Below are 23,413 nucleotides of genomic sequence, written 5' to 3'. Positions count from 1 at the left end.
AAAAAAAAAAAAAAAAAAAAAGAAAAAATATGTCTTGGTGTGAATCTTTTTTTGGTTTTTTCTGCTTGGAGTTCTTCGATGTTCTTGCATGTCTATATTCATGTCTTTCATCAAATTAAGAAACTTTTCACCTATTGTTTCTTTAAATATTATCGCTGTTCCTGTATCTCTCCTTTCGTCTTCTGAGACTGTCATTAATACATGTTGGTCATGTGATGGTCGCCCACAGCTCCCTTATTTTCTGATCATTTTTAAATAATACCTTTTCTCTCTTTTAGTTCAATTTGATTTGCCTGTTGTCCTATCTTCAAGCTTACTGATTTTTTTTTTTTTTTTTTTTTTTTTTGAGACGGAGTCTCGCTCTGTCACCCGGGCTGGAGTGCAGTGGCTGGATCTCAGCTCACTGCAAGCTCCGCCTCCCGAGTGTACGCCATTCTCCTGCCTCAGCCTCCAGAGTAGCTGGGACTACAGGCGCCCACCACCTCGCCCGGCTAGTTTTTTTTGTATTTTTTTAGTAGAGACGGGGTTTCACCATGTTAGCCAGGATGGTCTCGATCTCCTGACCTCGTGATCCGCCCGTCTCGGCCTCCCAAAGTGCTGGAATTACAGGCTTGAGCCACCGCGCCCGGCCCAAGCTTACTGATGTTTTCTTCTGTCTACTCAAATTTATCTTTGAATCCCTCTAGAAATTTCTTATTTCAGATATTTTATCTTTTACCAGTGATTTTTGTAAGGTTTTCTACCTTTTTATTAATATTTCCATTTTGTTTATACATCATTTTCTTGACTTTCTCCACATTTTCCATTTGTACTTTGAGGAGTTGTTATAAAGACTTTGTCTAGTAGGCTTTTTATCTAGTCCATCATTTAGAAATTATCTTTTTTTATTATTTTTCCTTTAAATGTTCTAAACTTTCTCTTGTTTTTTGTATGCCTTGTGAGTATTTTTTAAAAACTGGACATTTCAAGCTGTAGTAACTGGAAATCAGATTCTTATCCATCACCAAAGTTTTCTATTTTTATGTTATTATTTTAGGATGGGAGATGGTTGCAGGTTATCTGTCTGCCAAGGATTTGCCTGAGATGTAAAATTAATTGTCTTTTCAAATATTCTGTAAGCTTTTCTTTTACCTGGGTGTGTGTGGTTATTTTCTAATTTTACCCATATATGTAGCTGTTATTGAATTTTGTAATATTTAATGTCTGACTCCCAAAAATGAGAAAAAGAGAAAAAATTTAGAAAGCAACAATGGAGGTCCTGTCCCTTTAAAACCTCTGGGAAGTCCCTTCAGCTGAAATTGGAGCAGCTTGCAACAAAAGGAGCAGTACAACCTCATTGGCTCCCAACTTATTTGTCTTTACCTCAGTATTCAAAAGCAGCAACCAAAAATCAGCGCATAAATCCCCAATACTTGGTGGAAAGGATTTATTATACCTGTATTGCCCTACAACAAAATTTGTGCATGATTTCCAGAAACATGTGTACAGGGTGAGTGCTAAGAACTGAAATTAACCTCACTTTATAGTCCAAGTCTTTAGAAAATTATAAGCCTGAAATAAACTCAGAAATTCTAAAATGGTTATATCAGACAGATTCTACTTGTGTAATAGTATAAGCATAGAAACAGATTTCTGGTGTCTTCTACTCTGCCATATTCTGAGAATCTCTAACTCAGAGTTTTTAGGAAATTCTATTAAATGTACAGCTCTGTATTTCAGTGATTTTCTTGTTATTTAATTTGCTGTTATAAAAGTGATCCTCCTTCTGCTATAGGTTCATTCTAGCTTTTGTTAATACATGTAACTTAATTCATTTTTATTTTTGTATGTTGCATTTATTACCTGTTTTCAATGGTGTGCTTAGTTGTATTATTTGCTAACTTCTATGGACAATTTCAGATATTCAGTATTTCATTCAGTGGTTCACAAAATTCCTGAACTTTTAACCATGTACTCTTACAAACTAGTACAAACCAGCTCCAGCATTATTCTGCCTTTTACTTCAGTAAACTGTATTTGCAATAGTTTTTTTTATTAACTAATTCTATTGAATTTCCAAATGCATAATTATACTCTTGATAGTTTTACACTTTCTATTTTTACAATTTTAATCTTTTTTATTGTTTAATTGTTGTAGTTAATATTCTATAATTTCTATAAATTGTTAGATGTTACTGGAGATGTTAAACAATCATACCTTGTTGCCAATTTTGTAGTGAAGCTTCTTGTGTTTCCTACTGAATAAGCTTCTGGTCCTTGAACTCATGTAGATGTGTTTGTTTATGTGTGTGCTTGTGTGTATAATTATGCTAATGGTAACCTAGTAAATTCTATTTTACTGAGTGTTTTTAATCTAAATTAATCTTTATATTGCTTTTTGTATGGTGCTTATGTGCATCCATACAGGGTCTCTGAAATAAAAATCATATGATTTTTTCGAAGTTCTATTAATGTGATTGTAGTAATAAATTTCTTAATAATGAGCCACTATTTTATTTTTGGCATAAACTCTCTTTGGCCATGTTTTGCTTAGTACTTACTCTATTTGACTGTGATTCTGTGTTTTATGACATACTATACTATTTAAGTCATTACATCAGTATTCCCTAATGTGATTGGTCTATATTTATCTTAAGTTAATTTTTGCATGGCTTTAAAAAATTATCAAATTTGGAAGAGTTATCAGTATATATCTTTAAATTGTCCAGCAAGATGGCCAATCTAATTTAAATTCATTCCTCTCTTAAAAGAAAACTGATGGTTGAGATCTACACTTAAATGGTAACAATCCTTTATTTAGGAATAGTATATCACAGATGATGTGAACTATGCAATTATATTCTACATTTATCTTTTGAGATCAGTTACAGAGGCTGTCATTTCCATTTTAAATATGGGAAAATAAATGAATGACTTGAGATGTTCATTTGGTTAACTAACAGAAATAAATTCAAATTTCATTCTCTTGACATAAGAGAAAAATTATCTGTAATGTTTTGCTGCGTTCCCTTCCAGAGAAAATAATGAGGGACACTAAGCCATTCACTTCCATGCTTATTGTTCTTTCTTTAGTGAATGGTTTGAAAGTAAAATCTGGAATTACAGAATGGAATTGTTTTATCTGTCTTGATGGCTAACTAGACAGCAAAGTTGCAAAGTGCCCTATGCACCTTGATATAATATAGCCAACAATTCTTAATGAATGAACAGATGATTTTTATCATTCTAGAGTTATTTTGTAATTTTTTTGGAACATGCTAATTTATAATTTGGCTCTGCTATTTGAATTGAGGGAGGAAAAAAAGAGTAGAAAGAAAAATAATATCTAGGGTAATTTGAAAACAAACATTATTTCCCATTTGATTAAAAGTAAGTTTTTTAAGGAAAAAATTGACAATTACATTAATTATAATGAATCAATTTTTATTATCATGATGCAATAAAAGCAGGTAATATTACCAGCCCATATATTAGCACAAGTTAAGAAAAATTACAATAAGCTTTAAATAATGTCTTCAATTAAAACTATTTAAAATGGCAGTAACACACCCTCTCAAATTTTCTTTTGAAAATAAAGGTGTTAAATTGCCTTAACAACATTTAATATAATTCAAAACTACTGTGAACATACTAAATAACTGTAAAAGACCATTATTATTTTAACAGATTTTTTAAAAGGAAGAATTGGAAAGAAAAAAATGCAATAGCTGTAGACAAATAAAAGATCCTTATTCTCTCTTCCCATGCATTTATTACCAAGGGCAAAATGGGAATCCAGAATGATGAGTACTTTCATTTTAACTTTTGGTTGGGAAGAAAACTTTACTCTTCCCAATCTCATTAACAGGCAGAATATATTCCAAGTATCAAGACAGTGAAGTCTTGTGATCATAGAAAAAGGGAAAGGTTAATTCTTTGTGTCTCCAATCCCACCTCTTTTTGGATTATTTAGTAACCTCATGCTCTGTTTTCCGTCTCAATTTTGTCCTGATTCACTGCTTCTATTTACTTTCCCAGACGTATTTTCTTTCTCACAAGTGGAAGCTGATTAGTTTTTGTTACAATTATATGACTTGATCTCTGTGGAGACTTTGGGGGAAGTAGAAAGGTGCATAATAAAATGATACGTTGCTTCTACTGGGATTACAAAATTAAATGTAATGCAAAACTTATGCAAAAATAATGCAATCACTTGAATGATTTGAAGGAAATTTGACAAATAGCAGCACTGTGGATGGCTATGAAGTTAATCTAAATTAAAATATATACAAAAATTAATTTTGTCTTCTTAGATATCAGAATACTTCTTGCTATTTCCCCTGCTTGTTTTGTCTTAGAATTCTAAATAATGCCCTCACTTTCAAATGCATATGTTGCCAACCAAAACAATCTCCGGGAGAAAATCTGTTAAGCAAATAACTTTTCCCAAATTGTCATAGTTCCCCATTAGGGCGAATGAGTCAGGAAATTTCAGAGGATTGACCACTTTTTATGGGTACTAAAATGAATGTTTGATAAGAATTTTAGAGCACATTCAATCTTACTCCCATAGGCATAAACTAATTTGATTAAGTTAAGCCTAAAAGAAATCTAGTTGAAATGAAATGTTAATAGACAAGCTATGAAAATTTGCATTAAAATATTTATAATTAGTTTTAATACAGCAACATTTTAAATAGAGAAGACAAAAACTCCATTCAAATCTTGCCCTTTTGGGATGCCTTTCTTAGCAAAGTTAATCTGGATGACAATTTATTTCATTTTAATCCTTATAATAATTACTGTTACTGTACCCAACTTGAAAAGATATACCTTTTCTATTGTTTATCCCATGTTGTTTTGAATATTAATTTTTTTTTCCTCATGTCCCTAGTTAAACTGTAATTTCTTAGAAGGCTGAGAGTTATCCTTACTTTTGTAAACTTCGTGTCGATCAAAATTTCTTGTTGTGCATACCAGGCATTTAATAAATATTTTATATAAAATCAGTTGAACTGATAAACTCTCCAAATTAAAGTTAACTTCAATGTACCTAAAAATAATCTGTACAATTTATCAAAATTTTCATTGGTCAGGGGCCACCTTAACCTGAAATTCTATTTCAGTAGGTCTGGGTTCAAATTTACAATTCTACAGTTTCGATATGTGTGTGTGGTCAAGGCAACACATATGAAGAAACACTGTATAAAGGGACTAATTTAATCCTCACAACAAAGATAGGAGATAGATACTATCATCTCATTCATGATACTTATGTTAAATTACCAATAATAAGGCAGATATTTGAACTTGGTACCAATTGTAAAAATGGATAACGCATCCTTGAGAAGTTCAAATCCTAGTGCATTTGTTCTGTCCTAGAAAAAATAAGGAAAAGTATAATTTTCTTGCTGAAATTTTTCCTACCTTGCCTCTCTTCTCTGCTATGGTAGCTTTATTCCTCTTTGTGGTTCTTATTTGTATCTCTATATCATTTGTGTGATTTTTCCATAGAGAATATAGTTCTGTACTATAATTTGATAAGGAAATTGGACTGCTTATTTTCCTTAGTTTATAATCTATGTTTCTAGCTTTTCTGCTAGTTATTTAATGTGAGCATTCAAGTAATAGTTGTTAAAGTTGGAAAAATATTTTAAAAAATATGCTGTGGTAGTTTTTAGCTTAGTTCCCTTCTATCCATGCTCAATAATGTCACCGGTAGTGACAGAGCAAGAGCACCACCATCTTGGATGAACACCACCATTTTAAGTTCCCCTTGATTAAGAACTGGCTAAATTCAGTCTGAAAAAATCAGCCTAATGACTAATGTCAGTATGACCAAAAACCACAAGTGACATTTCAGACCAGAAACCTGCTAACCAGGAGATAAGCTCCCCTCTGACCAGAAACATGTCAACCCCCAGATGACCTCCCTTTTGAGCAAAGACATTCCAACCCCACAATAAAACTCCTCCACACAGAAACATTCCAAGCCTGCAATAAGCACTCCCTTTCAAACCCTTAAATACCCTTAGTCTGTAAGAGAGAACGCTCCTGATCAAAATCGGCTGAAAGCCCCTCTCTGGTTTATTCTCTAAAATAAATCTGTCTTTGACTGCTTAGCCATTTTTCATGTTTCTTTCTTCTTTAACTCTTGCAAGTAGTGGCTATTTTGTTGGAAATAATTTTCACTGCAACTCTCATAGGGGAGTCTGAAGTGTCTTGTCAAAAGATACGTTAAATAAAATATTTCCGTAACTATTACAGATCAATCTCTTGATAGAAAATAGAAGACAGAAAGCAAAATAGGATTATATATTTTTGTATTTACTTCTGTGGATGACAGCTGTTGTTTTAAATTACCCCTCTTTTGTTGCCTGGCTTTTCATTTGCATCTCTGCCTAGCTTCAACAGGGGCATGCTCATCCAAGGTCGAAAGACAAAAACTAATGTGTCAGTGGTTGAGCAAGTATTCATTATCATTAAGAATGACAGTCATAGTAAACACTTCAAAAGCTTGATTCACACAGCGAACAGAGCAATAAGAATGACTAATTGTGAAAACTATGGATGCAATTTTTACTGTGTTTCAGAGACAATGTTTTTTTAAGTATAACGTGATAGCCCTCCATATTCTAATTCTCTAATATCCTTTTTTAAAACATAGAAACAAATGGTCTATCCCTGCAATTCTTTTAATATCTAATAGCTTGTATTTCATTTTCTACCCTAAAACAAAGTCAAACTATTTTAAGTCAGTAAACTTTCTAAATGGAGATACAGATATAAAACACAGTTTTTCTGTAATAATCAAAATCTGAAAATTCCACAATCAAAACACTGAGAGCAGATTGGCTGTATTAAGCTTTGTTCATGTCATTCACTATGTACAGGAGCTCTGTTGAAAATATTTACCAACATCATCATCCCTATAAATATAAATATAAAAAAGCAGGTAAGTGCTTATTCAGAGAAATTGAATTACATAAAATTATATTAAGTCTGCCATCTTTAATGGAGCATACAGCACACTTTCCATACAGACACAAATCTCATGAAATCCTATATTATATTATCTGCTATACTTATCCAATTGCCACAGAATCAAAGGTGGTTAAATGATGCTTAGTCTCGTGCTGCATTTTAATGTCTTGCAAGCCATGGCTTCAGAAATTTGTCTATGACAAATTATTGACAGATCATAGAATTACAAATTGACCTCACATACTTATCATATCTACTGTGTTCTCTTTATTTCTTGTAATCTTCAAAGAGCATATAGAATCTATAGTTAATTTGTGTTCAAATAGTATTTTTTAAATCAAAGTTAATCCGATGTGCTTTCCTTTTGTTTCCCCCTTGAAATACTAAACTACAAACAAACATATTCTGAATTAACAATCTATTTGAATGCAGAGATAATTAAACAAGTCATTTCTCTGTACCACAGAATGAAGTTCAGATAGGGCCACATAAAACATGAAAACTTTCTGAAGCATTTGGAATAGGAGAACATAAGAAATCATGGACAAGGATCTCAATGTAGGGACAAAGATCAACCCCCACAAAGCTACAACCAGAGAAACAGATCAAGATCTCTTAGTAATTGAAATATGAAAACTTCTTCCCCAACACCGCAAATTGATGGACTTTCTAATTATGGAAATAACAACAAATGAACCCTGACTTCTGGCTTCTAGTGGAATGGCAGAAAAAAAAACAGGATAAAATATATTTTTTAAATCAACACCTTTTTTTTGTTTTTTTTTTTTGGTGAGACCGGAGTCGCGCTCGTCGCCGGCTGGGAGTGCAGTGGCCGATCTCAGTTCACGCATCCCTGCCAGGTCCACCTCCCGGGTTTACGCCAGTCTCCTGCCTCATCGTCCCTAGTAGCTGGGACTACAGGCACCCGCCACCTCGCCCGGCTAGTTTTTTGTATTTTTTTTAGTAGAGACGGGGTTTCACCATGTTAGCCAGGATGGTCTGGATCTCCTGACCTCGTGATCCGCCCGTCTCGGCCTCCCAAAGTGCTGAGATTACAGGCTTGAGCCACCGCGCCCGACCTAAATCAACACTTTCAAAATAATGCATTGAGGAATAATCACAAGCAAAGCATGCAGAATCCAGAAGAGAATTAATAGCTGAAAGATGAGAACTCTGCTACATAAATTGAGACATTTGCAGAGGGCACTCTGAAACCTAAAGGACCAAAGTAATCAGAAAAATGTAGTTTACTATCTTGTTGGAAGGCAGAGTACTAAGGTAGAAAAGCTGCAAAATTAGGGAAAGAAATCTAGAAGGAGCGATATGCAGAAAGGGAGAGCTCCATCCTATTCATAAAGTCTCCGCTGACATCTATGAGGCACTGTTAACCTATGAAGTTGTGGGGACATCACTAAGGGCCTGGCATAAAAGGCAGAGCTGGAAGCTGAAAGAACTGAGAAAGATTACAGCGCTACCTCTAGAGATTTCTCTCTAGATACATAGGTTATTTGCAAGCAGATTTCTTAATTTGCAAACATGCAGTGATTTTCTGGTTATCTTCTAGATTATTAATTATTATATCAACTGCTCTGTGATTAAAGAACAGACTGTTAACTGTTGATGATTTCATTTCTTTGAAACAGATTCATTTATTTGAAAGTTATAACGATTGTTCTACAGTTTAACACATGGTTAATTTTGGGTAGACATCTCATAATTATTTAAAAAGTATATATTTTATAGTTTTGGCATACATATAAGTTAGGTAATGTTTATTTTGTTCTTTACATCTGTACAATTATTGTCTTTTTTTTGTTCTTTAGTGAAAGAATAATTCCAATGTGATTATGGTTTGTATAGCTCTTATATTCTTGCTGATGCTTATTTTATATATTTAAGCTACATTAATAGGTATATCCATTTGAAATAATCTTATCTTCCTGGTTAATTAAATATTTAATCATTCTGAGCTCTCCATTATTGCATTAAAAGGTACATTTTTAATATGAAACTAATAATATTTTAACCTTTTATTAGGTTTGCATGTTATATATATTTAACTTCTTTACTTTCAGTCTTTTTATATCCTTCTATTTTATATATGCTTTTGGAAAAGAGCCATGATTCCTTTTTTTCACTAGGCCAACCATATTATCCTTAAGGTCATTATTAAATTTTTATATTAATTAAATTACTATTATATAAATGTGAGTCTTCCCTCTTACTATTTGCTGCCATAGTCCTTCTGTTTCTTTTCTTTCTTTGTGCCTTTTAATTGATTATTTTTTATTTTAAAACATTATCTTCTCCTCTAACAATTTGACAGTATTACTTTACTGTATGTTAGGGCTTCCTCTTAAGATTGCTAGCCAAATTCTTGACTTAACAAGTGTAATATAATTTCAAACATTCTCTTCTTTCTAGACAACAAACAAGTGTAGAACATTTAAAATCCATGTGCCTCCTTTTGATATTTGCTGTAGAGACAAAAGTGACTCATCCTGGATGCTCATCTGTCATTTTGACCTGTGATTAGCTCCAATCCTGTGAATACCTCCTGATTTCTGTTTTATTTAATGTCCTTAATGTAAGAAAAAAGCAACCTTGATTCTCTTGCACAATTTGTAGGATTCTCGCCTGTCTGGAAGGTTGCCTTTAATTGTCTTGCTAGGGTCCATATACCATTTCCCTGTGGTATGTAAGCCTTGAGTCAGGAGAGTAAAGAGTAGCAATGTGTAGACCTACCTGTATTGTAGCAACTCAAGACCACACCAACAAACTGGATTTGTCTGCCTTCTTCTTTAGTTTCTCAGCTTCTTCTGCATTTGGGGGAACATCCTTTGCATGTTTGACCTTCTCACAGAACATGTGCTATTGGAATTTTTGTTACATATTTATTAATACTACCAGGATTTGCCAGGATACCTGGTCCAATATAGCAAGCCCTACTTGTTTAGATATTTTCCCTGAAATTGTTCATTGCCTTGGTAGTTTGTCATTGCTTTACTCTGTATCAGGAGCTCTTACCCATAGAAATTCCACAGATGGGCTTTAAAAATTGTATGGACTGGGTATAAAATGAAGGTTCAACAATCTTCATCTTCAGAGCTTAGACTCTGTGGGAAACTGGATTTACCACAAGTATATAAGGAATCCCACCTAATTTTTGTTTTATTTTTATTGCTAAAAATATTTTCATGCAATGTAACAGGCGTGGTGATTTCTGAGTTGCAAGTTTCTTGAAAATGGAAGCATGAGGTTTACAGAGCTGAAGAAACAAATTCCCTCATTGAGTCATGACACTGGGCCATACATGTCAGCTTCGCCTGGGAAAGAAGGATCAGTTCCTATTCTTTGTAGGGACACGAATGAAGCTGGAAACCATCATTCTCAGCAAAGTAACACAAGAACAGAAAACCAAACACCTCATGTTGTCACTCATAAGTGGAAGCTGAACAAAGAGAACACATGGACACAAGGAGGGAAACTTCACACACTGGGGCCTGTTAGGGGTTGGGGGGCGGCTAGGGGAAGGATAGCATTAGGAGAAACACCTAATGTAGGTGACGGGTTGATGGGTGCAGCAAACCACTATGACACATGTATACCTATATAACAAACCTGCACGTTCTGCACATGTACCCTAGAATTTAAATTAAATAAAAAAATAAAATTTAAAAAGACTGCTTTGTCCTTACTAAAACAGCCATACCTAAGACCACCACTGGGGGCTGAACAAGATAGACATTATAATTTCAAATTTAAGTCACTCATGCTAAATGACATTTGTCTTTTGATTTCTGTATATCTGAATGTGTTAGAAAGTATTAATGTATGAATGAGACAAAAAGGTAGCTGCTCATGAAATAAAATGCCTAGAAGTATATCTTTTCTGGTCGTGAAAGCCACAAGCAGAACTATGCTCTGCATAGCACCAAAGGAGAAAGAATATCCCTTCCTACATAACGAGATTTTTAAGTAGTTGAAGCATTTAATATGATAAATTTTACAACTAAATTTTTTTTCAGTAGGCACACATACTACTCTTTTAATATAAAGCATATTATAGGGAAAAGAATTATGTAGAAAACCCTTACAAGTATACTGGGGAAAATAAATGCAAGGAAGAAGCTAGTTTTATATGCCAGTCTCCATTCCTCTAAGGGTAACCTACAGATCACAGAATTGAAGATACTACTTGTTAACTTTCTCCCAGAGAGAACAAAAGAAGTATGATATTATATAATCAGAATATTGTTCCTTATCCTGTATTCTATCCTCTTGGAATAAAACCTGTTTCTCTTTCCCAGTAATAAAGAGAATAAATGATGCTATCTTCTCATCAAAGAAGATACTCTACTGTTATGCATACATGGTGTACCAGTTTTCTTTCAGGCATCACAGTCATAGTCTGTAAAACTGTTATTAAAACAACAGAGCTTCTGTCTAGGTCCTGCTGCTTGCCACACAGAAAGCTGATCACTGAGATGCATATTGCCGAGGAAGAAGGCTTTAATCAGGTGCCGCAGACATGGAGATGGGAGCTCAGGGTCAAATCCATCTCTCCGACCCACTAAAACTAGGGGTTTATATAGCAGGGGAAATGTAGCAACATGTGAGAAAACAGGAGCTAGGGAGGGAAAAGGAAGCAATCACAATGCATGAGGGATCTGCCGTCTCATTATCTGAATGGGGTAATCTGGTGAGTTTCAGTTCTTTGATACTTTTTTTGAGAGGCCTGTGGGATCCTTTCCAGAGGGAGAAACTCAGATAAAACAAATATAAGACTGGAAGGATCAATTTCTATGTTTATTCAAAAAACTACGGGACTTTTGGGTTGGTTTCAAAACCGTACTCATATTCAGAAATCCCTCAGAATATTTTCACACTGGCAAAAAAGCAGCTGCCCAGATTGTATCCCCTATTCTTCAAGGAGTGGATTTTAAGATCTGAAGGATTTATTTTACAGCCACAGAACTTCACCTAAATTTTCTTTCCGTAGAAAAGTTCAAGTGCCAATGGCTGCTAAAATGAAGGGTAATTTAAGTGACTGTAGACTAGGGCTGAGTGATAAAGCTTGAGTCATAGAACTTTAGTTTACTCATAGCAGAATCAATAGCAAATAAAATTGAAATAAAGTCCTTCATGATCTCCTAATCTCTGTACAAAAAAATGTATTATAATTGAGATGGTGAACATACGATACATCAAAATACAAAACATAGGAATAGATATAATAGAATGAAGCAGAGAAAGATATAAATGAGGAAGAACAATGAAAGGAAAAACAGTATTTACTCCAGCTTTCCTTTCTGCAAAGCACTGTGCTAACTCCTTTTTATGCATAATCACATTCAAAATTTATAGCTTCATTCATATACACTTGGAGTTACTGTAAATGATTGTGAGAGCTAATATTATCACCATTTTCCAGATGAGAAGTCTGTGGTTTAGACAGGATATGTGACTTGTTTAGTGTTGTACTTAGAAGAGGATTCAAAACCAGATCCTCCTGCAGAGTGCACAGGATTAACCACTATTTTATACTCTCCCTCCTTTTAAAAATGTTAAGCCAAAAGGCTCACCTAATTCAGGTTCCAATGAAAATCTACACTTATTTTATAAAATTCATTTTGTACTAGTTATAATAAGAATATTAATTCTAATCCCTTCAGGTCAGAAATCAGGATAAGCAGATTATAAGAGGAACCAAGAATACATTCATTTAAAAAACAAACTACTTATTTCTCCCATGCAGAAGCCTTGTAGGTAAGCTCTCCTCTTGTACCTGTGGTTTGCAGAGCAAACTGGGGAAAATTAAGAAGCAGATTAACTGCGAACACGTTTAAAATAATCAGTGTCTTCCAGATATATTGCAGTCACTTTACGGAGTGGCTTAAGTAAAAAACAAGCAAACGAACAAACAAAAAAAAAAACAACGAGAACTGAAGCAGTCTGCTTTCTTTATTTGGAAAGAAGACCAGAGCTAGCATTATCCCCATAGACAATCATGACCAACAAAACACAACTAGAAAGAAGAAATTTCTGCTTTTTATATATTTGTTTCTTAAGCCAGGCTTATATGTATTATTACTTTATGGCTTCTCACTCCTCTGTCATAACTTCAAGACTTGGGAATCAGTCAACACAATAATTGTAGGTAAAGAATAGGAGATTAGAACACACATTTTCTCCTTTAGAATAAATAAATCTTTACCTGTCACATAAGAAATAAAACTTCCTAAACCAGCAAAGAGTGAGCAATGCTTCAAATCTCCCAAAACCTGCCTTTTTTTTCTCTCTCTCTCTTTAGGAATAATATTCTTTCCATTCATACTCCATCCTACTTCTGCCAGACTCTGCCTTTCCCAAGAGCCTCCTTTGTCTAAATTTTTCTCTCTCAGGATACCTTTTATCAGCTCCAGCTGTGGAAGGTACAATTTTTTCTTTATTTCACAAAGAATTTTCAGAATGGAGAAGCTTTAATTACAACCCTTTAGAGGGTCACCTGGATTACTTAGAATTGTTGCCTGGATCCTCTAATTTCTATCCAACCCTGCCTTTGGGGCTAGTGAACTCAAGTGGAAAAAGCAGGTGCTTTTAAACGAATCTATCTTTATAAAAATTCCTCCTATGCCATTAAAAGCTGGTGGTTGTAGGTGAGTTAAACCCCATCCCCATTCTGAAAACGAAGGTGATGATTCCCGTGAGGTAGGACTGCTGGGAGATAACGTAGTGGAAGCAGCTGGGATGATCTTGGCACATATTGGGAAAAATTGGGAGAACCCTTGGAAAGAAAGAAAGATGAAAGCTTTGACAGGGGTTTGGGAGCTGTGGAAAAGGTGGAAGAGAAGAGAGATTAGGAGTGACGAAGATTTATTGTTTTTCACAAGAAGAAAATGCAATAACCAGTTGTGAGGGTGAGATCAAGTTAGGGATTAGAATATGTTGATTTCTGAAGAAAATGTTTTTAGGGCTCTCTCCTCCCAAATAAATATTCTTTGTATCTAATTCCTCAACTTGTAAATTGGCCTTCCTGCCTTCATCAGTCTGGGCTGCTGTAACAAATTACTATAGACTGGGGGACTTATAAAGAACTGAAATTTATCTCTCACAGTTCTGGAAGCCAGACGTCTGAGAAGAAGGTGCCAGCAGGTTCCAGTGAGGTCCGTCTTCTGGGTGGCAGGTTGCTGCCTTCTCTTTGTATCCTGACATGATGTGAAGATGGTAAGAGGACTCTCTGGGGTCCCTTTTATAAGGTCATTAATCCCATTCATGAGGGCTTCACTCTCATGACCTAGTTATTTCCTGAAAGCCTCCTAATACATTAGGGGTTAAATTTCAGCATCCGAATTTTAAAACACAAGCATTAAGTGCATAACATTTTCCTAATGCTTTTGTTACCTGCCTCAGCATCTCAGGAAACTCCTGGGGTAAAGGACGAGCATGAGGACAGGCCAAGCAGCACCTCTATTTCCATTCCCAGGATGCTCTGCTTTTTCCGCAGGAACCTCAAGCAAAGTCAGGCTTCATTTTTATAATATTCATAATTTTGTCGCCAGTGAGGGGATATTTAGTGTGTGTTTTTTGCAGCTTATTTAGAAATGAAAAGTAAAGTTAGGGGTCCTGGGTGTCCCAGTATCACCTAACCGTCTGGTGATACAGATTCTAGTCAGTGTCAGTGCCAGGTTGGTCTCCTTGGATAGGTGGCCTCGGATTTCTTAGCTAAACACCCTTTGTGAAAGGAGGGATTCATCATTATATTGTCTTCCATTCGTATTTTTTTGAGAGCAGTATGCGCCCAAGACATATCACATATCACAAATTAATGACAATGGAAGTCATATCAATTAATGACTAGGACAATGGTACTAGTAAAAATAACAATGATAATGAGAATTTTAACAACAACATGACAAATTATCACTAAGAAACTACTAAATAACATCTCTGTGACAATTACTTTAAATGCATTGTCTCATGTAATTCTCATAAAATGTTTGTAAGTTTCAATATTCTTATTTTGCTAATAAGATGACTAAGGCTTGTATCAGTTAAGTGATAGTCTCAGGCTCACACAACTACTTGAGCTACTTAGTGTTACTGCTGAGATTCCAGAAAAGGAGTAATTTTTCCAATATGATTCCAGAAAATTGGGCAGAGACATGATTTCTAGAACTAACACCCTAAAAACTATAGCACGACAAAAGGGTGGAGACTATTCTGACCCTTTTCTCAATGCATTTAGGCATTTTCTTTGATTTTGTGTGTGTGGGGGGGGTGTGTGTGTGTTTATCTGCTATATTTTGGACACTATGTGGTTTCACACTTAAGTGACAAACAGCAATTCTGTAACATACACATTGTCAGTTCCAAATTTGCTGATGTGCCATAGGAAGCTCTCAGAAATTAAATAATTTCTCTAAGATAATTCCCATAATAAACATAATAAATGGAATTCAAATTAAATCCAGATTCCCTGTGCTTTTTCCATGGTTCATGCCTTCTAAGGTTGATGGCAAATTTACTCTGTAAAAGTTAAGCTCTAATTAACTATGTTTTATGTTACCTGGGAATTTGTATATATCAATTTTTTTCTTTGAGTATTTTATTCAATAATTAGTAATAGCCGACCAAAGTTGTGAATGGGAAGGAATTTGCATTTTTTAGATGAACATGGCATTATGCTGACAAAGTTATTATTGTCACTTTGGTAGAAAATTGAGGCACTTCTGCAGTTCAACCCTTGAACACAGGTTAGTAGTATGCTGATAAATACTTAACAGTTAGATCTCTGGAAGAGCAGGACCCTTCATTTGCAGCGTGTGCCAGGTTTCCTGGTGTAGATAGCCTCACCATGACCAATTCCAAGCTACCAACATAATGTCAGTTAACGTGGAGTCAAGAAGAAATGTATGCAATGCACTCTGGAGCTGTGACAAGCCATCTCAGCATACCACTGATGGTCAGGCCAAGAAAGCCACACTTTAATGAATACAAAACAAATAGGTAATGGAGTCATGAAGTATTGCTACCTGATTTTACTCAATAGCAAGCTAATATTATTTCAAAAGGGAAAAGCCAAATTTTATCCTGTAAGTCTCTTGGCATTGAACAGCATTGGTATTACGTTGCATTCAGTGTGCTTCCGATTTTGCATCATTCAACCTCAGTTTATTCTCTCCATGGCCACATTTCTAAGACACTTTACAATTTCCTTCTCTATAAAATTCAAGAATTGGTACCAGTGCTAAATTGAACTTCTTACAGAAAGGTGATTCACATTCATCAAAAATGACGGGCTATATTGAGCAGGCAAACTTATTCCTTTCTTTCATTGCTCCAATAAATCATTCATTTATGGAAAAGGACTTTAAGGACACCCTAATAATTTCACTTCCACAACTCCACTAATCCTCAACATTGAAGGGCTAGGGGCAACTTTGTGATAAATAACATCTGCAAAGCAAGAAATGGTTTCCAAATCACCCATGAGAACACTTGATCAGGGCAAGTATCACTGGACTTCAGATTGCTGTGGCTCCACTGAGAAGCCTAGTAATTCTGGATTGTGAATCAACCCTAGGAATACAGTTTAATTGGGTTGGAAATGAGTTTCAGTGATATCATTTTGAGATTATGTCCCACATGTCTTTATTAGGTTCAGGTTTGTGTAAGACCCCGTAGATGATGTGAGAGAAATAAAATCACAGTTACATTAGCTTGACAAAATTTACACAAAAACATAATAACAGAACATACCTATCAGAGGGTGACCACAGGTTATGCCAGGAGAAGCGTTTCTTAGGACTGAGAGGAGTACACAGAAATGACAAGATTTTGTGAACTCCTATAATCTGAGGAGAACTTTGTGTAGATGACAGATCCAAGTCTGGATTTGAAATTGTACCAAGGCATAGAGAGGGGGAAGCATCCCAAAGCAAGGTGCTGAGGGGAGACAAATCTGATAATTACATCAAGGGAATACGTTGGAACCAGTCTAAGAATCGACTCAACCATCACTGATGAAAGGAAAGAACTTTTGGGGAAAAAGGGTATGGGATAGAGGTCTCAAACTGAGATGTCTACATGTTGTAGTTTATGCAAAACGACAAAGTAGGCCCAGCATAAAGGGGAAAAAGATCTGAAATGTGCAGCAGTGCCATATATTTAGTCCCAAATTTCATTGAACATTTACTTCTTTTTTTAACTGAAAAGTTATCATTCACTTTATCATTTATTCCTCTATGGTTTATCTTTTCCTGAATAATAATATTTTCATAGATATGATATGCTGTGAAAACTTTATAAAGAATGTAATCAGGAAAAGCTACCTACTCATATAGTTAACTATCAATACATGCCAAAGTACATGCTATAGAGGATATCATCAGGAATTTTATAATAGTTGGTTTTATAATATCATCTTAACTTACTCAATTACACAAAAAATTCTCGCAAAGAAATATACCTTCTCCCCATTTCCAGACAATTATGGTCCTCGTGTTCTATTTTTGACTATTTCAAAGTTGATAGATACCTAGAGAAAGAGTAATATGAGACATATGTAAATAGGAGAACTATAGAATATTTATTTGTGAACTTTATTGAGCTTGCTGACTGTAAAATTGCCAACTTTTATTGAGTGTATTTAATAAATCAGTCATGTAATAAGTCTTCTCTCTGGACATGAATAAAACAGGACACTAAAGGGGTTTTTTTTTTTTTTTTTTTTATTAAAAAGTTCAAGTTCATATGAGCTTAGTGATAAATACAGGGCAGAAAAGTAACTGAAAAAAAATATTGCCTGGTACTTGAGAATAGTATTTCTGGATATGTGTTTTGATGCTCTAAGAATTACTTTCACAATTAAACATGGTAAAATTGCAACAAATATTGGTTGAGCTCATTGATAGATGATAAATTTGCCATAGATCATTCCATTTGTGTTCTAGACATGATACACTATGAAAACTCTACAGAGAATATAATCAGGAAAAGCTACCTACTCACATAGTCAGTGCCCAAGAACATGCTTCACATCCTCCAAACAGAAGAGTATTTTTACTCTTTGTATTTATAGCTGCTCTAGTGGTATGCTATTTTAGTCTTGATTTTGTAATTTTTGTCAGTTATATGTACTGTGACATCCCACTCTACTGCTGCTCTTTTCATTTCTCTTAAAATTGTATTGTATATTTATGAACATAATCTCTTAAATAAAGTATTTGTCACTTTTTCTTTATAATCAGAGACTTTGTGTCCAGTTTTATTCATCTTTATATACCCCATGTGGTGAAAATGTTCTCTATATTATCCTCTCTTAGGATTTACTATTTTAACTTTCACATAAAATCTAAAACCACATGAAATTAATATGCTTATACTATGAATAGAAATAATTATCTCTCTGTCTTTTCTCTATGAATAGAAGCAATTATATATTATACTATGAATAAAATAATTTTCCTCTCTTTCTCTGTTTCTCTCTCTCTCTCAGATATACAATTGATGCAGTACAATTTACAGAAATAACTGTCTTTTAGCCACCCTCCTGTTATGCCACCTATATCATTGATCAATATAAGCCTGGGTCTGCTTCTAAGCTCTCTATTTTGTTCTCTTGGATGGTTTGTATATTCTTGTGCTATTGATCACTATCTTTATTACTGCAATCCTCAAATAAGTCTTGATTCTGCAAAATTTCAATTTGTCTTCAATATTGCATTAGCTGTTATTAGATCTTTGAATATTTATGATAATTTGTTATTGGCTTATCAATTTCAACACAAAAGTTTCTACTTGAATTTTTCTTGAGATTGCAGTAAACTTAGAGATGAATTTGAAGATAATTTGCTTCTTTACATACTGTCTTTCCCTCCATAAATATCTTTCTATTAATTTAGGTTCATATTGACTCTCCCTCAAGAATGTTTTATAATGTACTCTCTATAGATTTGTCTCTTCTTTTGTTACAGTTTTTCTTAGGTATCTGATTCATTTGGATCATTGGACCAGTTCAGATGTATTTAGGACTTAAATGTTAAAGACATTTAACAGCTTTGAAGAAAATTTAGATGAATATCTTTATGATTAATGATCTAGAGTGATTTCTTATACATGACAAATACCATAAAATATCAGTTTAAAATAGAATACTTGAAAACATTAATATAAATTTAATTTATAAAATGACACCAGAAATTGAGTGAAAAATTGATCTACAGGGAGATGTTATTGACAATATTCATAACTCACAAATGAAAATAATTCATGTATCAATCTGAATGAAAGAAATATCTTAATTTTAATACAGGCCAAAGTCATAAGCAGACATTTAGCAGACAATGAAAAACAAATGGCCTATACACATATGGCAGTGCTAAACCTCATTAACAATAAGTAAAATGCAAAATACAACCAAATCAGATATAATTATGCAGTATTTAATTATCAAGCAATAAATGACAAAAACAAGTGGTGGTGAAGACATATGGCAAGGGGAATATTCATACACCACTTGTGAAAAGCAAATGATAAATAACTGACAAATCACTTTATAAAACCATTCACATTGTATGTTAAGGAAGAATATAATTCTGCAATTACACTCTCAAATATATACTTAACATAGAAATTTTTGTTTTTATTCATTTGTTGTTTAAATTGAGGGTTACTACAGATTATTTTGTGAAATCATTTTGGTGAGTCATACTCAGAATTATTGAAAATGAAATGGGACAGTGAATAAAAGATCCATATTCACCTACCATTTTAAAGGAAAGGGCTTCAGTCATAAACATATTTTTGGGAAGAGGCAATCCACTTTGAACCCTGGTGTTCCTGAGCATACATGCTGGAAGTGCCAGGAATTTAGAACTCTGACCACTCTTCTAGGCCATTATTCAAGGTTGTGTTTACAGTAAACAGCCTTGAATGATGAGGGAATATCACCCCTGAGACAAAGTGCAAGCTTACTACATAAGTAGAGATCACCTGAGCTCAGCGTTACTCTCTTCTAACACAACCTGCTGTGTATTCAGACATCCATCATGGACCCTTTTGTATCATGCTTCTGGGACTTGAGGGTATGAGAAATTGACACCCACAAACGTGAAGCTCTGATTGCTGCTTTTGCCATGAGTATTGAAATCCTTTGTCCCTGACTGGGAAGTTTTGTGTCTTCTACCGGGATCTATGAAATAATAACAGGCTGGGTAATTAGCTTCCAAGTAGGATAATATGCTACACTCTGCACAGCTCTTCACATTATTTTTCTGGTCACAATATGAAATTTTTCTAGTTGTGGGTCACTATCAAAAAGCTTGTAAGAATTTCCCTAGACAGCTCTCTTGCACATAAGAACTATGAAACATGTAAAATACAATGTACAATAGTGTTGTTTGTAATGACCAAGATAAAACAAAACAAAACCTGAAAACAACACAGATGCTAATCATCAGGAGGATCAATAAATAAATTGTAATATACCTGTTTGGTGCAACCCTATACAGCAGTGAAAATAAACAAACTATCACCACATGCAACAAACATTTGGATCATGAAACTGTATTGAGCAAAATCAGACCAATAACTGAAGACCACCAACAGTATGATATCACTTTAAGAACTTTTAAAATATGGACAATTAAGCATATTTTGCTTAAGACTGCATGGATGTGAGCTAAAATTATATAAAATAGCAAGAAAATTATGAGGATATGTATTGAGGATAGTGGTTAGTGCTAGAAAACAGTCAGGGTCATGTGATTGGAGTATTAATATTTAGATAGCTTAAATGAAGAGTGTGTATACAGTTCATTAATTGTTCACAATGTAAAAATATAAAATATATACTTTCATATGTCAAATATTATTTCATTAATCAAACATTATTTGATAAATTAAACAAAATAGGTCCCAAATCCTGAAATACTATAATCCAGAGTTGGAAAAAAAATGAAGAAATTATGAACACTAACAATAACAAAATTATTTCAATTTTAATATAATTGCCACCAGTGGTGAGTAGAATAATTTAATTTCAAACTGCATTAGTTTTTTCTACATGAAGCATTGCTGATAGATTGTTAAAAGGTATTTTAAGTAATTGGTTTTATGTTAAATTTCATTTTCTTTTGTGTAAATGGAAAATTGAAAATAACACTAGTAAATTCAGATTCTAAAGCTGATATTTGTTCATAATTTGGGACTTAATGTGAAACACCCCAGTATCACTCTTTTTCATTGAAAAGAAGCTCAGGGAGTATTATATTTAAGCCTCTACTCATAATTTAAGAAACCAACTGCAAGAACATAGAGAAAATGTTTGAGAAGTTGAAAGTTAAATAAATCACTCTATATATACACCATGCTAAATGAAATATAAAATAAAATAAAATTCACAGAGAAAACCCCAATTTTCAAGTGTTGCTAGTTGTCCTCGGCTTCCATACTACAAAGAGAGATTCAAAATTACATTGAGATATAAAGGCATTCACTTTCTTGACGATGAAGCAAAATTTCTAACCATGGTGTCATATGACCAATGAACTGTCTAAAAGGAGAACAAAAATCTTAAAAATCATTATTCAAGCATTACCCTTATTTTACTGCATGCATTTGTTCATAAGAGTTAAAGTAAATGCACAGAATACTATTCATTGTCCCTTTATAAAAATAAACAGATAAGGAAAAGCAATAAAAGGTAAATGATCATTCTACTTTGTCTATACCATCGCAAGGGATTTATTCCTAATTCTGTTTGTATGTGTGGTGAGAATACAGTCTTATTAAATCCATGGCTTCTAGTCTCATGATTACTTCTTCATAATGTATTCCATATGCCATATGGCATTTGTAATTTTTACTCCATTAAAACTCTTCGTTTTTCTGGCTTTTCAGTGGTTCCATCACTTTCCAGGGAAGTCAAGTCTATTTTGTTTGCAGAAATGTCACCTCAGCTGAAAACCTCTCTGAGCAAAGGTATTTGTGTGGCCAAAAGCTGTATGGTCATGGCTGGATTCCTGCAACTTTAGGGTCGGCAGCAAACAACCTGCTCACTACCCCGGCTCTTTCCTGGACCTCTGCACTGTAAATTTGGGCAGTCTTTCTTGCTATGGAGAAAGAAGCAAGCCACAGTTACTTTACAACCAGCAATTACCCTTGGGGTTTCAGAAGAACTTCGCCTTCTTATTCGAAGCAAGACTGCCTTACTTTCAATAAGATATGGGGAAATTGTTAAAAAGGGGAGAATGTGAAGCCAGTGGGAATGTACTGCAGCCCTAAATTAATGCTGGAATTGGCTCCAACCTGCTGAAGGAATTTAAGGGTTCTCAAGGCCTGGATACAATGTAGCAGAAATAGATCAAAAGCCAAAATAGTAGGATTCCAGATGGTAATGTTGAAATAACTCCGAATAGAAAAGTCCACCATCTCTGCGCTTGCTCAATTCCTCTTACTAATAAGAACATTGTACAAATGATTAACCATGTTATTTCTAGAGAATAAAGAAGCATATAGCATTAAGGAGTGATATAGTAAATGCAGACACATTTTCCTAGCTATCATGTGTTAATATTTACAGCTTAGGATGCCCTCCCTTTAAGTAGCAGGTTTGGTAATAATGTATGTAGTAAGTTAAACACAGCTGGCGTTCTTCCAATTCTGCCTGTACTCTTTTCTATGGAGAGTATTACTTCAATTTTTCTACCCAATTTTTTTGTCATTTTAATTCCTCCAGGAGGGTACATTCTTATGGAGATCACAGTAAACACTGTCCTAAATCCCCTTGATATTCTGGGTGGCTATAGCTTTCTATCTTCTGACCACCTTTATCACCACTTTTCGAAAACAGAACCACTGTCAGGCTCAGATGTCTTACTTTCCTACATTGCCACTGCTCCGCAACGTTGATTTTCCTCTCTATTCTCTTCATTGAAAGAGTAGAGATTGAAAGAGTGGGCCGGGCGCGGTGGCTCAAGCCTGTAATCCCAGCACTTTGGGAGGCCGAGACGGGCGGATCACGAGGTCAGAAGATCGAGACCATCCTGGCTAACATGGTGAAACCCCGTCTCTACTAAAAAATACAAAAAACTAGCCGGGTGAGGTGGCGGGCGCCTGTAGTCCCAGCTACTCGGGAGGCTGAGGCAGGAGAATGGCGCAAACCCGGGAGGCGGAGCTTGCAGTGAGCTGAGATCCGGCCACTGCACTCCAGCCCGGGCGACAGAGCGAGACTCCGTCTCAAAAAAAAAATAAAAGAAAGAGTGGGCTATGGACTGAACTAGGTTGAAGCTTTCAAAAACTGTCAGCTCAAATGTGAACCCAGGTCAACTAGTGAAGGTCTCTGAGATTTAACCTCCTCCTCAGAAAAACACTTGCCTCATCCTCTGATTTTGAAGATTAACTGAGCTGATTTGCATAAAACATCAACCAGCGACCGGCACAGAGA

The 23,413-nt window shown here is 34.7% G+C and overlaps 1 long non-coding RNA gene across 2 annotated transcripts in view; it reads right to left on the bottom strand.

The window, feature by feature from the left end:
• The window catches only part of LOC108530801 (uncharacterized), a 63,789-nt gene extending 43,972 nt beyond the window's left edge, over positions 1-19,817 (bottom strand). For both annotated transcript variants that reach the window (XR_001885970.1, XR_001885971.1), the window contains exons 1-2: positions 19,734-19,817; positions 17,435-17,503 (exon numbers count right to left, since the gene is read on the bottom strand). This is a non-coding gene — a long non-coding RNA (uncharacterized LOC108530801). The remainder of the gene's footprint in view (positions 1-17,434; positions 17,504-19,733) is intronic.
• Positions 19,818-23,413: the final 3,596 nt, after the last annotated feature.

The sequence above is a fragment of the Rhinopithecus bieti genome, unplaced genomic scaffold (genome assembly GCF_001698545.2).
Source record: "Rhinopithecus bieti isolate Rb0 unplaced genomic scaffold, ASM169854v2 scaffold_6782, whole genome shotgun sequence".
In the NCBI taxonomy this organism is placed as follows: domain Eukaryota; kingdom Metazoa; phylum Chordata; class Mammalia; order Primates; family Cercopithecidae; genus Rhinopithecus; species Rhinopithecus bieti.
The sequence above is the reverse complement of the archived record's forward strand: the minus strand, read 5'-3'. Positions and strand labels throughout refer to the sequence as shown.